This window comes from Neofelis nebulosa, chromosome 17 (assembly GCF_028018385.1).
Source record: "Neofelis nebulosa isolate mNeoNeb1 chromosome 17, mNeoNeb1.pri, whole genome shotgun sequence".
Taxonomy (NCBI): domain Eukaryota; kingdom Metazoa; phylum Chordata; class Mammalia; order Carnivora; family Felidae; genus Neofelis; species Neofelis nebulosa.
In genome coordinates, this window is record NC_080798.1 from 25,820,712 (window position 1) to 25,836,366 (window position 15,655).

At 34.7% G+C, this 15,655-nt stretch overlaps 1 protein-coding gene across 2 annotated transcripts in view; it reads right to left on the reverse strand.

Moving 5' to 3' along the window:
* Nucleotides 1-15,655, reverse strand: part of ITFG1 (integrin alpha FG-GAP repeat containing 1) — a 345,618-nt gene that overhangs the window by 132,862 nt on the left and 197,101 nt on the right. The gene's annotated exons all lie outside the window — the stretch shown is intronic.

The window sequence follows — 15,655 nt, forward strand, 5'->3', positions numbered from 1 at the left end:
GACACTGCCATTATCCCTTCTGATGTGTATAACTCCCCAAATGAATATTTGCATTTTAAATGGAACCACCTGATATCTCCAAGTCTTGTAAAACCCAAAGCAGTGAATCTACAATGATAGAATTTCCACTTCCAGACAGGCAGTAGGGTGGATATTGCTTAGGTCCTTTCAGACAAAAGAAGCACTGTACTTTGTACGGTTATGAAATCTTCCCTTTTATATGTGACTCTATAGGCAAAGTGGTTTTGAGCTTAGATTCTGGAGCCAGATTATGTGGATTCAAATTCTGACTGTCATTTAGCTGTTACTAACCTTGAGTAAATTAGTTAATCTCCTGAAGACTCCTATCCTTATTTGTAAACTGAGCAATGAGTACTTATATTAGGGGTGCCTGGGTGGCTCATTAGGTTAAGCATCTGACTCTTGGTTTCAGCTCAGGTCATGATCTCATGGTTCATGAGACTGAGCCTCATGTCAGACTCTGCTAATAGCATGAAGCCTGCTTGGGATTCTGTCTTTCTCTCCCTCTCTCTCTGCTGCTCCCCTGCTCACACTCTCTCCCTCTCTCTCAAAAATAAATAAACTTTAAAAGAGTCAAGAATTATAAAAAAGAGTTGTTATATTATAGGATTGTTATAAAAATAAAATGAAATACTGAATGCAAAATACTTAGAACAATTCTTGTTATCCAGTTAGATCTCAGTGAAAGTGTTTGTTATCACCATTCTTTTTTTTTTTTTAATTTTTTTTTTAACGTTTATTTATTTTTGAGACAGAGAGAGACAGAGCATGAACAGGGGAGGAGCAGAGAGAGAGGGAGACACAGAATCTGAAACAGGCTCCAGGCTCTGAGCTGTCAACACAGAGCCCGACGCAGGGCTCGAACTCACGGATTGTGAGATCGTGACCTGAGCCGAAGTCGGCCGCTTAACCGACCGAGCCACCCAGGCGCCCTTGTTATCACCATTCTTATTTCTATAGTGCAATACCATGCCATGCAAAAATATTTCCTTTAGAAATAGAAGTAACTTTTGCAGTGTGATTTTATGTGATGGTTCCTATTATAGGCATTTCCCAATGTATATAGTTCTTTACTTCCCTCTACTTATGCAAAAAGTAATAGGCTAAAGGTATTAAATTTTACTAGTGCTCAATTTTCTCTAATAGTTATTTTAAATAAAACTAAAAAGATATTTCCTTTTTTCCATATGAAAATACAACTTTGGGTATTAGCCTGAATCTGGACACTTTGGAAAAGAAAAAAAAAATGAGGAAAATTTCTTTCTGTTCAACACAGTAAGGGAACCTATGTATAAAATATTCAATTTGCATAATGTACTAAATATATAATTGACTTCAAATTATTCTAGATAAAAAATTCCAACACAAATAGTTTAGAATAATTCTTTAACAAAGGAAAAAAACCCTCCCAGGTTGTAACAATTACCTGGAAAGCAATGAGGTGACTTTGCTCAAGACCTAACATATAACAGAAGGAATAATCATTTCTTCTTTGTCTCCTGTGTAGTAAGTGATTTTTAAATTATAATTTGTAATATTCTCCCCAGGTAATTTATCCATCGTACCTTTTTAGCCATGTAATTTTACTAGATATTTCACGGAAATGAAGACTATTCTAGTTTGTTATTAGGAGATCATATTAAAACATGAGGACATGTGATAAAGGTAGCATTTCTACAATCTTCTGTAACCAAAGTATCATACTGGTCAACCTTTTGAGTGACTGTGCTGTACTAATTTCCTGTTTCAAAGTGAATGCATGGATTTCATTATTATAACTCTGGCTGCAACTTAAAATACACAATATAATCTACAACATTGTACAATTTAAAATGTCATTTTAATTTTTGTTATGAGTTTGTGAAGAGTATAAATGCCATGTACCATGGTTCTTGTCTCAATGCTCACTAACTACCTTGGTTTTGCAGTATTGAACTTGGGGTCTGTAAAATTTCAGTCCTTTAAAGTTTTACTGAACCTACAGGCACAGTCCAACATCTCACTTTTATAAATAAAATTTCATTTAAGCACAGGAAGGAAAAACCTTGATCCATTTGGGTTTGAAATCTATGAGAAGAAATGATCTTGCTTATTTAGAGTCTGTCTCTTGATGTGTTCTTGTCAATTACAACACATGTATCTTTTTAAAAACTGTTTTTTCAAAACTATTACAAAGTTATTGCTAAATTCAAGTAACAGAGACTTTAAAAAACAAAATTCTTCCTTTCTAGGGATAACCATTGTTACTAATTTGGTATGCATGTTTCCAAACCTTCCAGGAACGTACAAATATGTAAGTATATATATCCTTAAAAAAACCTATTTAGGTTCTACTATACAGATTCTTCTGCAACTGATTTCTTTATGTCCCATAATACAGCATACACAGGGAGAAAGGGATATAGTCTGAATGAAGACTTCTGATATCTATTTTGAAAAGACCCCTCAGAGAAGTTGTACTAGTTTATATCTCCCAGCAGTAGCCCATCAAATTGCCTGTTTTTCCACATGTGCATTCTTTCCAATGGCTACTCCACAATATGGCTAAGCCATCATTCATTCATTTTAACACCCTGCTATTGATAAGTAGTCTTCAATAGTTTTCCGTTGCAACATGCCACTCATTCACACACCTATAAATATGTTATTCTCCCTTGGGAATTTGTACATAAATTTCCAAATGATAGTTATGTGGTCAAACAATATGCATATTTTATATATCCATAGGTTAAGTGAAATGGTCCTCTAAAAAATGCACCAATTTGTACTTCTAGTGTATGGGTATATCACTCTTCATATTTTACCAATGTTAGTGTTATTGCTTCCTATGCTTGCCAGGTGGGTAGCTTAAAAATCTCATTCTCCAGATTATAAGAGAAGCTGAGTATTACTTTCATATATATCAGCTATTTGTGCTTCTTCTGGGAACTGGCACTTTAATATATTTTTTTTAATTATTGATTTTCAGGACATATCTCAATGTTAGGGACCCTAACAACTTACCTGTTACTCTGACATCCTTGTTTGTAACGTAAGGGTAAAAACAGTATATTAATTCAAAATGTTTTTTAAGGATTAAATTAAAAAGTACAGAATAAATAGTTCAGTGTAGTACCTGGAACACAGCACAGCACACATTCAACATATGCTATTATTATTATTGCTATACGTGCTGTAATTATTACTGATATGTTATAAACGTTTTGCCCCAGCCTTTTATTTTGTTTTAAAAATTTATGGTGTTCTTCACTGAAAGGTTTATAATATTACAGTCATTTATGTCAATATTTTTCTTCATGGCACTGTAAGAAATGTTAAAGTCCATTGTGCAGATGGAAAATGAAACCAGACGAATATTACATTTATACAAAGCAGTGAAAATGTTAAATATATAGGCAAATAAATATTTTTTATTATTTAAATCTCTTTAAAGATAACAGATAATTAAACAACACAGTGTGACATGAATGATGTAAATAGATGTAAAACATGTGAAACAACAACACCAAGGTCAGAAGGGGAGAAATGAAAATGTGCTATATTGTGTGGTTTTTCAACTGTATGAGAAGTGGTATGATATTGTTTGGAGAGAGACTGGGATAAGTTAAAGATGCATCCACTAAAATGACAAGATAAAGTTAATAATTTAACAAAAAAGACAAAATGGACTCATAAAAAATGCTCATCTAATTCAAATGAAGGCAGAAAAGGGAAAAGGCAACACTGCTGGTGGGAGTGGAAAATGGTACAGCCGCTATGACAAATGGTATGGAGGCTCCTTGAAAAACTAAACACAGAACTACCATATGATGCAGCAATCCCACTTATATACTGAAAGGATCTAAAATCAGAATCTCAAAGAGATATCTGAACTCCCATGTTTGCCACAGCAGTATTTACAGTAGCTAAAATATGGAAACAATCTGAATGTCCATCAGTTGATGAATGGAGAGAATGGGGTGGTGTGTGTGTGTGTGTGTGTGTGTGTGTGTATGTGTGTGTGTGTGTGTGTGTGTGCTGGAAAATTACTCAGACTTAAAAAAGAAAGAAATCCTGACATTTGAAACAACATGGGTGAACCTGGGGGACATTACACTAAGTGAAATAAGCCAGACACAGGAAGACAAATACTGTATGATTTCACATGTAGAATCTAAAAACACTGAACTCTTAGAAACAGAAAGCAGCATGGTAGTTGCCAGCAGCCAAGGAGTAGGGGGAAATGGGAGATGTTGGTCAAAGAATATAAATTTTCAGTTATAGGATGATTAAGTTCAGGGGATCTAATGTACAGCATGGTGATGATAGTTAACAGTACTGTACTGTATACTGAAAACTGTTATGAGAGTAAAGCTTTAATGTTCTCACTATAACAACAAGGATAAGAAAATGGTAATTACCTGAGATGAAGAATGTTAACTAATCTTAATGTAGTAAACATTTTGCAATATACATGTATGTTTATCATATTTGCACATCTTAAATTCATACAATGTAATATGTAAACTATATGTCATAAGGCTGGAAAAAAAGAAAAGAGCAATCAGCAACAGTGACATTCAAAAATATTTGGAAGTTAAATGCTACTAAAAATCTATTGGTAAAAGAAGGGATCAAAAGGGAAATTACAAAGTACTTTGAATTGGACAAAAATGAAGACACACATATCAAGATTTGTAGTATGTCACTAAAACAGTATTTAGAGGGAAATTTATAACATTAGAGACTTCACTAGGAAAGAAGAAAAGTCTCGAATGACCTCAGTTTCTTTCTTAAGACAGTGGAACTAGAAGAGCAAATGAATAGTGAAATAAGAAGACAGGAAATAATGACACAGAGAAAAGCAATTAAGTAGAAAACAAAAACAGTACAGAAAATCAATGAAACCAAAAGACGGTTTTTTGTGAAGAATAACTTTGATAAACTTGATAACTTGATAAACCTCCAAATGAAATGGAAGAAGACACAAAATACAACTATCCTGAATAAGAGAGGTAACACCAGTACAGAGTTTACTGGTATTAAAAAGATAATAAAGAAATGTCACGAAAAACTTGTACCAATATAATTGACAAATCAGATGATTATCACAAGGGTGAGTAGAGTACAATAAGATATTTTGAGAGACAGAGACCATATTCACCTAACTTAAACATTATAGTACATTATAATTCTATTTTATTATTAGTTATTATTGTTAATCGACTATGCTTAATTTACAAATTAAACTTTCTCATAGTTCTATATATATAGGAAAAAATAGTATATATAGGACTCAGTGCTATCAGCAGTTTCAGGTATACATTGGGAGGTCTTGGAACATACTTCTCATGGAGAAGGGGTGAGAGGTACTGTAATATCAAACAAAATTTCAGCAGACTTTTTTTTTTTTTTTTTGCAAAAATTGAAAAACAGCCTAAAATACAATAGAAAATGCCAAGGATCTAAAATAGCTAAAATAATTTTGAAAAAGAGTAAAGTTTGAGGACTTACACTGTCTGAATTTACTACTCATATAAACAAACAACAGTGAAATAGCTGTGGTTCTGTTGCAAAGAGGAACATCAGAACAGAATAGAGTGAAGAAATATACCCACTGATATACATATGGCCAACTGGCTTTCATCGAAGTACAAAAGCAATTGAGTAGAAAAAGGAATTCTTTCTTCTTTCTTTCTTTTTAGTTTCAAGAGAGAGACAGAGTACGAGTGGGGGAGGGGCAAAGAAAGAGGGAGACACAGAATCTGAAGCAGGCTCCAGAGCGCGACATAGGGCTCGAACTCATGGATCGTGAGATCATGACCTGAGATCATGACCTGAGCCGAAGTCGGATGCTTAACCAATTGAGCCACCCAGATGCTCCTCTTCTTTTTTTTCTTTTCTTTTTCTTTCCTTTCTTTCTTTTCTTTTTTTTTTTTGGAATTCTTTTCAATAAATGGTGCTGGAACAGTTTACAAAAAAAGAAACTTGGATCCATACAGAAGTATTAACTCAAAATGGATCACAGACCTAAATATAAAATGTAGGACTATAAAAAAATACTACAAGAAGGCACACGAGAAAATCTTTGTGACTGAGTTAGGTAAAGATTTCTTTCTTAGATATGACACTAAAAACCACAGCCCATGTATGAATTTTTAAAAAGTTAAGCACTTCTTGCCCTTTAAAAGACACTGTTCAGAGAACAAAGGGATAAGCTAGAGATGAAAGAAAATATTTGCAAATAATAGTAATAAAGGATTTGTATACAGAGAGCTTTCACAACTCAGCTGAGAAAACAAATATCCTGGGGCACCTGTATGGCTTGTTGGTTAAGGGTCTGACTCTTGATTTTGGCTCAGCTCATGATCCTAAGGTTGTGGGATTAAGCTCCATGGTCAGTGTGGGGCCTGCTTAAGATTCTCTCTCTCTCCCTCTGCCCCTCTCCCCAGCTCTCATGCATACATTCTTTGTCTATAAAAGAGAGAGAGAGAGAGAGAGAACGAACAAATGTCTCAAATAAAAGGCAAAAGACCTGAACAGACACTGTACCAAAGATCTATGAAAAGCAAATAATTACATGAAAATATGTTAAATAATCATCAGTTATTAGAGGAACTGAAATTAATACTACAAAGAACTACACTACAAACAAAATAGCTGAAATTAAAAAGACTGACCATACCAATGTTGAAAATGTGAACCAAAAAATTAAATGTGCACCTTCCAAAAGACCAAACATTCCATTCCTTGACATTTGCCCAAGACAAATAAAAGCTTGCATGACTTTTATAAGAGTGATCATAGTAGACTATTTTTAACAAACAGACCTGGTAAGAACCCAATGTCCGGCAACATGTAAATGGATATAATAAGCAAATTGTGATATACCTGTACAATGGAATACTCCTCAGCTATAAGCAACAATGAACTAAGATACATGTAACAGCATGGATGAATCTCAATATTATAATGCAGAGTGAGAGAACCCAGACATAAAAGAGCATAAAATCCACGATTTCACTGATGCAAAATAGTAGAAAATGCAATCTAATCTACAGAGATGAAAAGAAGATTGGTGGTTGCCTGTGGGATGAGAGAAGGGTAGAAGGAGTGGAAGGGTAGCTTACCAAGGGTTAAAAAGAAACGTATGGGTTGTGTATATGTTCTTTATCTTGACTGTAGTATTATCTTCATAGGTGGTATATGTCAAAACTTATCAATGTACACACTTTAAAGACACGCACTTTACTTTGTCAATTAAACCTCAATGGAGCTTTTAAAAAATGTTACTCCTTCATGACAAAAAATGAAACACAAGCAAGAAAAGAAAAACTAATCTTGGCATTATTCAAACGAAAAACATTTGTGCCTCAAATGATACCATCAAGAAAGTGAAAAGATGATTCACAGGCTGAGAGCCAATTTTTGCAAATCATGTATCTAACAAAAGGGACTTGTATGTAGAAGATACAAAGAATTTTTAAAATTTATTTATTTATTTATTTATTTATTTATTTATTTATTTATTTGGAGAGAGAAAGAGAGAAAGCATGAGTGAGGGAGGGGCAAAGAGAGTAGGATAGAGACAATCCTGAGCAGACTCTGTGCTGTCAGTGCAGAGCCCAGCATAGGGTTTGATACAGTTGGATGCTTAAGTGACTGAGCCACCAGGTGCCCCAAGAATTCTTGTATCTTAATGATACAAAAGCAAATACCTATATTGTAAATGTGGGCAAAGGATCTAAATGGACAATTATTGTCTGGGTGGCTCATTTGGTTAATTAAGCATTTGACTCTTGATTTCAGCTCAGGTCATGATCTTATGGTTTGTGAGACTGTGCCTCTTGTAGGTCTCTGGGCTGACAGTGTGGAGCCCAGGTGGGATTCTTTCTCTCTTCCCTCTCTCACAAAATAAATAAATATTAAAATAAATAAATGGACAACTATCAAAGGAAGATATACAAACAGCCAAGAAGCACATGAAAAGCTCAAAATCATTAGTCATCAGGAAACTTCAAACCACAATGACATAATATTTCATACTCATTAGGATAGCTATAATAAAAAAGGCAAATGCCGGTGAGGCTGTGGAGAAGCTGGAACCCTCATACACAGCTGGGGGAAAAGTAAAATGGTGCTGCTGCTTTGGAAAACATTCTGGTAGTTCCTCAAATGGTTAAACACAGAGCTCCATTCCACTTCCAGGTATATCTCAAGAGAAATGAAAACATGTCTGCACAAAAACTTATATATGAATGTTGATAGTAATATTATTCATAATAGCCAAAAAGTAGAGACAACTCATATGTCACATTCACTAGATGAATGAATAAAATGTGGTAAATACATACAATGGAATATATTCAACAACAGAAAGAAATGAAATAGTGGTATGAAAAACATGCTACCGAATAGATGAACCTGGACCCATTATTCCAAGTCAAACAAGCCAGTCATAGAATATCATGTATTATTTGATTGCATTTATATGAAATGACCAGAATAGGTAAAACGAGAGAGAGAGAGAGAGAGAGAGAGAGAGAGAGAGAGAGAGAAAGAGAAAGAGAGAGAGAGTAGATGAGTGGTTTTCTAGGGCTGGTGAGACTGGAGACTGACTAAGGTACGTGGGGCTTCTTTTCAGGGTAATGGAAATGTTCTAATAGTGATTGTGGTGATGGATACACAACTCTAAATATACTAAAAGCCACTGAATATAGAGGCAATGGGTGAATTGTATAGTGTGTGAATTCTATCTCAATAAAACTTATGTTAAAAAACCCAGAATAGCAGAAAATTTTAACCCATTAAAAAATCCATGGGAAATGTTTAAAAGACATAAACATGTAAAATGCACATATCAAATGCCCTTTCTCTGAATAGGCTGGTATTTGCACATCTAGCATGCAGCCTTTTGAGTCTGGTTTTAATTTCTCTTTCAAGTCTATAAAATTGGTGGTGTTTCTTGATACATTACCACTTGACAAAGTTTGGTTTATTCTAGGTTGTTAATATGCTGTGTGCATCTGTCTTATTTCTCATTAAGAAAGGTAGCTGATGGATCATTTAACTTGAAGTTTGATTTTCTCCCTGGCTGCTCTTAGAGCTTGTGTGTCCACTTTAGTCATTTCTATCTCCAGTGAGTTCTGCTCTTCTAGATTGTCCTTAACTCTCTTCCTCTTAATTCCCCAATTTCATTATCAGCCTAGGTTCATATGGAAGGAAAAGACCTTCATTTTGAGGGTATGTCTATCTTTCTGTGTAAACCTTAAGAAAGGCAGCTCTACACACAGAAGAAATACAAATTAAGAAACACAAATATGTCCATTAGGCATACTCTAAAAATAAAATAATTCTTTTATTTTTGTTTTTTTTTCAACGTTTTTTTTTTTTTTTTATTTATTTTTGGGACAGAGAGAGACAGAGCATGAACGGGGGAGGGGCAGAGAGAGAGGGAGACACAGAATTGGAAACAGGCTCCAGGCTCCGAGCCATCAGCCCAGAGCCTGACGCGGGGCTCGAACTCACGGACCGCGAGATCGTGACCTGGCTGAAGTCGGACGCTTAACCGACTGCGCCACCCAGGCGCCCCAATTCTTTTATTTTTGAATTGCTGCTCTGAAACCATGCTGCCAGCTACTGGTAAATGCAGAATCCTTGGCTAAGCTAATATAACAAAGTAAAACTTCCACTTTGAAACACTAAAAATTATTGAAGTCTTTCTGTAATACAGACTTACAACTGGAGATATTCAAAAGAGATGATAAATTTGATATCCAGAACAAAGTTCACTTGGGCTCTGGGTAAAAGCAATACATTTATTCCCCAAACAGCATCTAGGATGTAAGATTCAGTGGGCACAGAAAATGTTTCTTGAATGAAAGGAGGAAGCAAGCATGTTTTTGTAGAGCAAGGCCAACTGAAAGGCAAAACTTAACAGGATATAAAACTTACTGCTAACTGTTCCTGTTAAATTATTGGTTAGAAAAGATTTTGCCATGTTTTAATATATCTTTATTCAAAGATGTACTTTATACTGGCCAACTTGGTAGCTACTACAGCACCTTCTTTCTAGTTATTATATGTATTTTTTTATTATGAAAAATGAAATATAAAATGTGATCATTTTAATTGTTTGTTGGGTGAGAGCAAAAACAGGATATTCAGACTTTAAGAATGAGAAATTCATGGATATAACACAATTTATAAAGTACACATGCAAAAGGAACAAGGATATGTTAGGAAATTATACCAGTTCTGGTTTAGATGTAGGGGAAAGGGAAAGAGGAAATGAGGAAAGAGGGAAATGAAGGACGACCTCCACATTTCTGGTTTGAATAATGTAAGTGATGGTACCACCACCTGAGATAAACAGTACACTATGAACAGGTTTCGGGGAGAGAAAATACTTTCAGGTTTGGGGTGCCATAGGTACAGCTTTCAGGGGAAGATCTATCAGGCACTAATACACACAGGTATAAGGTCTAGCTAAAGGGATTTAAAAGTCCTAAGCTTATAAGTGGCATTTAGAATAGCCAAAGTAGGTGATGAACAGGCAGGAGAACAAAGGGCTGAGAATGCAACCCCAAGAAACACCAGTAGTTACAGTGGCCCAGAGGAAAAGGGGTTCTCAGAAGAGATGGTATAGGAGCAGTTAGAGAGGGTACAGAGAGAACCAGAAGAATTTTAGGAGTAAATCATCAACAACCAACAGTAGGCAAGAATCTGGTGACATAAAGACTAAGTGCTCACTGGATTTGTCAATTAGAAGTCACTGGGGCTGAATGAGATATTTAGTAGAGTGGAGTGGGCTGACGCTAAAATGACAGGTGAATCTGAAGTGATTATAGTAGAGATTGTCCAGAGTCACATTTTTTTTTTTTTTAATTCTGGAGAGACTTGCAATTACTTAAAGAATAAAGGAAAGAGGGTGGAATGAGAAGATTTTGAAGACAAAGGATGCAAAGATCCAGAGGATCGAGATGGAATTGAAATGGAGATGGCATCACAGAGGGACAGAGAAATCGATGAGGAAACTGTTACAGTAATTCTAGGTAGGGACAAAGTGACTTGATCCAAGGAGGTGGCAGTGATGATGGAAAAGAAAGGTAATTTAACTTTTCTAGGCTAAAATGATTGGGGCCATGATAATATCTTTGTAGTAAACTGGGAATTATGAGCAAGGGTTGGATGTAAAGAGAAGGGGAACTATGATTATGGTTGGATATCTACATGACAGACAAGACAAGGTGTGAGATACAGATCTGGGAGTTATTCACTTAGAGGTTAAGATAACTTGTGCTATAAATCTGAATGGAATAGCCCAGGAGAGAAATACAGTTAAGAAGTGTCAACAGCTGAAGATTCCACCTTGTAGAGTGTCCTTGGGGGCAGATAAAGGGTAAAACAAACAAAAAAAAAAACCAAAACCCAGTGATTGAGAGAACATGTCATTCAACATTAGAAATGATTTCTTTGAATATGTGAACTTTAGCTAAATACGACATCTCATGTGATTTTTTTTGAATTATGCTGTATGACAGTGCAAGCATTCAATTACTAAAGATTGGTTAAATCAACCCAATGGAATATTTTACAATTATTAAAATATTACAAAAGTAATTATTATTGCCATAAAATTGTTCATAATACGTTAAGTGAGAAAACATGTCACAAAACAGTATTAATGGTATGATCTTGTTTTGTAATACAAATGGAACACCATGCACATACTCATACACACACTCGTGAGCACACAGAGACTTAGAGCAGGTTTTGGAAGGATACATACCCAAGATGGATACATACCCAAGATTAATGGTGGTTGTCTCTTGGTAGGCAGGGTTTTAGGCATGTTTTACTTTATTTCTTTTGATATGTACTTATATTTCTGTAGTAAGCAGAAAACAGTATTTTCTTACAGTCCCCAGTCATTCTCACATCACCTATTTTAATTCACTGCATAATCTTAGCACTACTTTATATTTTTCCTATTTTTGATTTGCTTGTTTATTGCCTACCTTTCACAAATTTATCTCTCTTATTCACACTTGTATCTTCAGCATCCAAAGTCTGCTTCAATACAATAGGCACTCAATAAATATTTAAGTAAAAGTTTATAAGTAATGCTTTTGTAATAAGAAAAATAAACACTAAAACTTAATTTATTGTTAAGCCTGTTTCTCCTAAGTTTCTCTATTTTAGAAGTGACCAAATAAGTTAGAAACAAAGGAAAATGGTGGAGATGTAGCTTACTTTACCCCCAATGGACTTTACCCCCAATAACACTCTGAATCTGAAGACAGTCAAATATTTCTCTGGTCTGCCTACTGAGATACCTGACAAAGCCCAGACTAGCCTTGGATTGTTGCACAAGAAAAGACTGAAAGTGACAAGTTGATATGACTCATTTTTATAAAAAAGCAATCTCAGAACACACAAATCTTGCATCCTCCAGGTAAGCTCCTAGTAATGCTCTACACTTATTTCAATGTCTTTGCTTACAGCTATGTGATTCCTCTTTGAGTATGCCGTCAGAAACTGCTGAGTCTTCTGTGATCTTCAGTGATGGTAAATCTTCAATGTGAGCAGTAAATGTGAACTTAGGTATTATTAAGGTCAGTAAATAGGTTCGTTAGTATAATATTTGTACAAAATCAAAGTATGTATGAAGCAGTGAGACTTATGTAAACCTGACTCTTTAATAGACTTATTTTTATTGAAATATAATTCACACATCAAAAAATTCACCATTTTAAAGTGTTCAATTTAGTAGTGTAGTATATTCATAAGGTTATACAACCATTGGCATTATCAAATTTGAGATTATTTTCATCATGCTCACATAAAATCCCATACCCATTAGTAGTCACTTCCCATATAGGCAATTATTACAGAAGAATTTTTGAAGTGTTTTAAACATCAGTAAAGAAATGCCTATTCTATGAAGATGGCTTATTTGGACAACTGATTCATTTGTATGTATTGTTTTTAGATAAATATCAGTCATATTCATTGTATTTGGGGATACCAATGAAATTCAATCAAGGAAAACAAACTGTATTGGCACCAGGCATATTTTCTTTTTACATCACATTCTAAAGCCAACTGTGAAATGCCCATTAGTTCATGAAAGATAAGAAATCCAAAGTACTTGATTATCTGTGAGACAAAAGAACTAATCACATTTAAGTTCAATTTTATCTTCTTGGGAACAGTCTGATAACATGCTGAGTTAAGATAATTATGTATCTTTAAAAAAGGGCATTGTCCCATCAATGAGAATGCATTAAAATAAGATTAAACCAGGACTGTGTATATAATCACCTATTAAACCCTTTATTAAGCAGAGGACAAAACATTTAGATAATTAACTAAAACTTTGAAAGAAAAAGCAGATGTAACACAATTAGTGCTTCTATAAAACTGAAAACTTTTTCCTAGTCAGGTCTTTCTTGGCCTTGAGTGACCCTAAGTGACCAAACTTAAGATTTAAGTTCATCATCTTAAGTTACTTTTTACCATTACTCAAAAGTAAGATAAAATTCTCTGTTCTTGGGATAATGATGGCTTTAAAACTGCCAGGTAATGGCATACCGATGATAAGGAAACTTTATAGAAAATATTAACTATGACTCCCGTGTTAGGCTAATCATGCTAACAAATAATAAGTGGTTGAAAATGTAGAGTCTTGAACTACTGTGGGAAAGACCATGAGTTCACTTTATGTTCAATGGGAAAAAACCTGAGGAAGTGTATTTAAATACCTCAGTTATGATAAAAAAAGGAGCCTGGATTTGGTCAGTCCATGGTTTCTCCTTTGCCCTTTAGAACTCTATTTCAAAGTCTATAGCATATGAAAAATGACAAATATGTTCTATTCTCACTTTGGTGATCTGCTTGGCTTTTGATGTTCACTTATTCGGAAGGGAGGGAAGGAGTTTCTAAGACCTAAAAACATTTAAAAAGCATTTTAAAAGTTAACATGGGTTTTATATACCAGATTTCTGTTATTTTAATAGTTTCCCTTGCATGGATTCATGTTCCTAAATCTTTTGATGTTATTCTCCTTTGTTTAGTTGACATTAGTTGTCCACTTCCTGAAAGGACTAAGAATGAATACTATACATTCTTGGAATGTGAAAATCTGAGGCCTCTTCTCTGCTGTTATATTTCTTAAATTGCTGTTTTTGCATTATAAAGGGCATCTTCTGTGAAATGCCAATCATGAGTCTAAACCAAAATGCAAGCAAATATACAAAAATAGATATTTATAAAATATGGTACCTTTTCATATGATGGAGTTGTACCTTAAACAAGCACAAGTACTCAAGTCAGTGGAGTGAACATCATTTACATACTGGAGTTGATACACACACACACACACACACACACACACACACACACACACACACACACACATTTAAGGTCCTAAATTCTACTATATGTATAATGCTTCACAGACTGAGAGATTAATATATATGCTGTTCAATAATTCCAGAAATATAGTAAAAAGGCTAGAGAAATGCATTTTCATATGTATTTTCTATTTCACTTCACAATATATATTATGTGTTAACATGGATTACACAAATCCATATACACATACACATACATACATTTATGGGTGATTTAATGAATTTTCAAGAGTAATTTTGCCTTTTTCAGACTGATTTCCAAGCCTAAATTATGATTCTGCCATAGACCAAAATGCAAATAGTGATCATCTGTGGATGATGTCATTATGGGTGCTTTTAATTTAGTTTTTTTTTCTTCAAAATTTTCTTTAAGTTCTAGTTAGTTAACATACAGTGCAATATTGGTTTCAGGAGTAGCATTCTGTGATTCATCACTTACATACAATACTCAGTGCTCATCATAACAAGTGCCCTCCTAAATATCAATCATCCATCTAGTCCATCTCCCACCCACATCCCTCCATCACCCTCTATCATTGTTTGTTCTTTATTATTAAGAGTCTCTATGGTTTGTTTCCCTCTTTGCTTTCCTCCCCCCTCCAATATGTTCATCTGTTTTGTTTCTTAAATCCCATATATGAGTGAACTAATATGGTATTTGTCTGTCTCTGACTGATTTATTTCACTTAGCATAATGCACTCTAGCTCCATCCATGCTGTTACAAATGGCAAGACTTCATTCGTTTTGATGGCTGAATAATATTCCATTGTATATATATCCCATATCTTTATCCATTCATCAGTTGATGGACACTTGGGCTCTGTCCGTAGTTTGGGCATTTGTGTAATATTTCTATAAACACTGGGATGCATGTACCCCTTCAAATCTGTATTTTTGTATCTTTAGGTAATACCTAATAGTACAATTGCTGGGTCATGGAGTAGTTTTATTTTTAACTTTTTGAAGAACCTCCATATAGTTTTCCAGACTGGCTGCACCAATTTGCATTCCTACCAACAGTGCAAGAGGGTTCCCCTTTCTCTGCATCCTCATCAACATCTGTTGTGTCTTGTGTTGTTAATTTTGGCCATTCTGATGGGTGTGAGGTGGTGCTGCATTGTGGTTTTGATTTGTATTTCCCTGATGATGAGTGATGTGGAGCATCCTTTCATGTGTCTATTAGCCATCTGGATGTCTTCTTTAGAAAAGTGTCTATTCATGTCTTCTGCCCATTTCT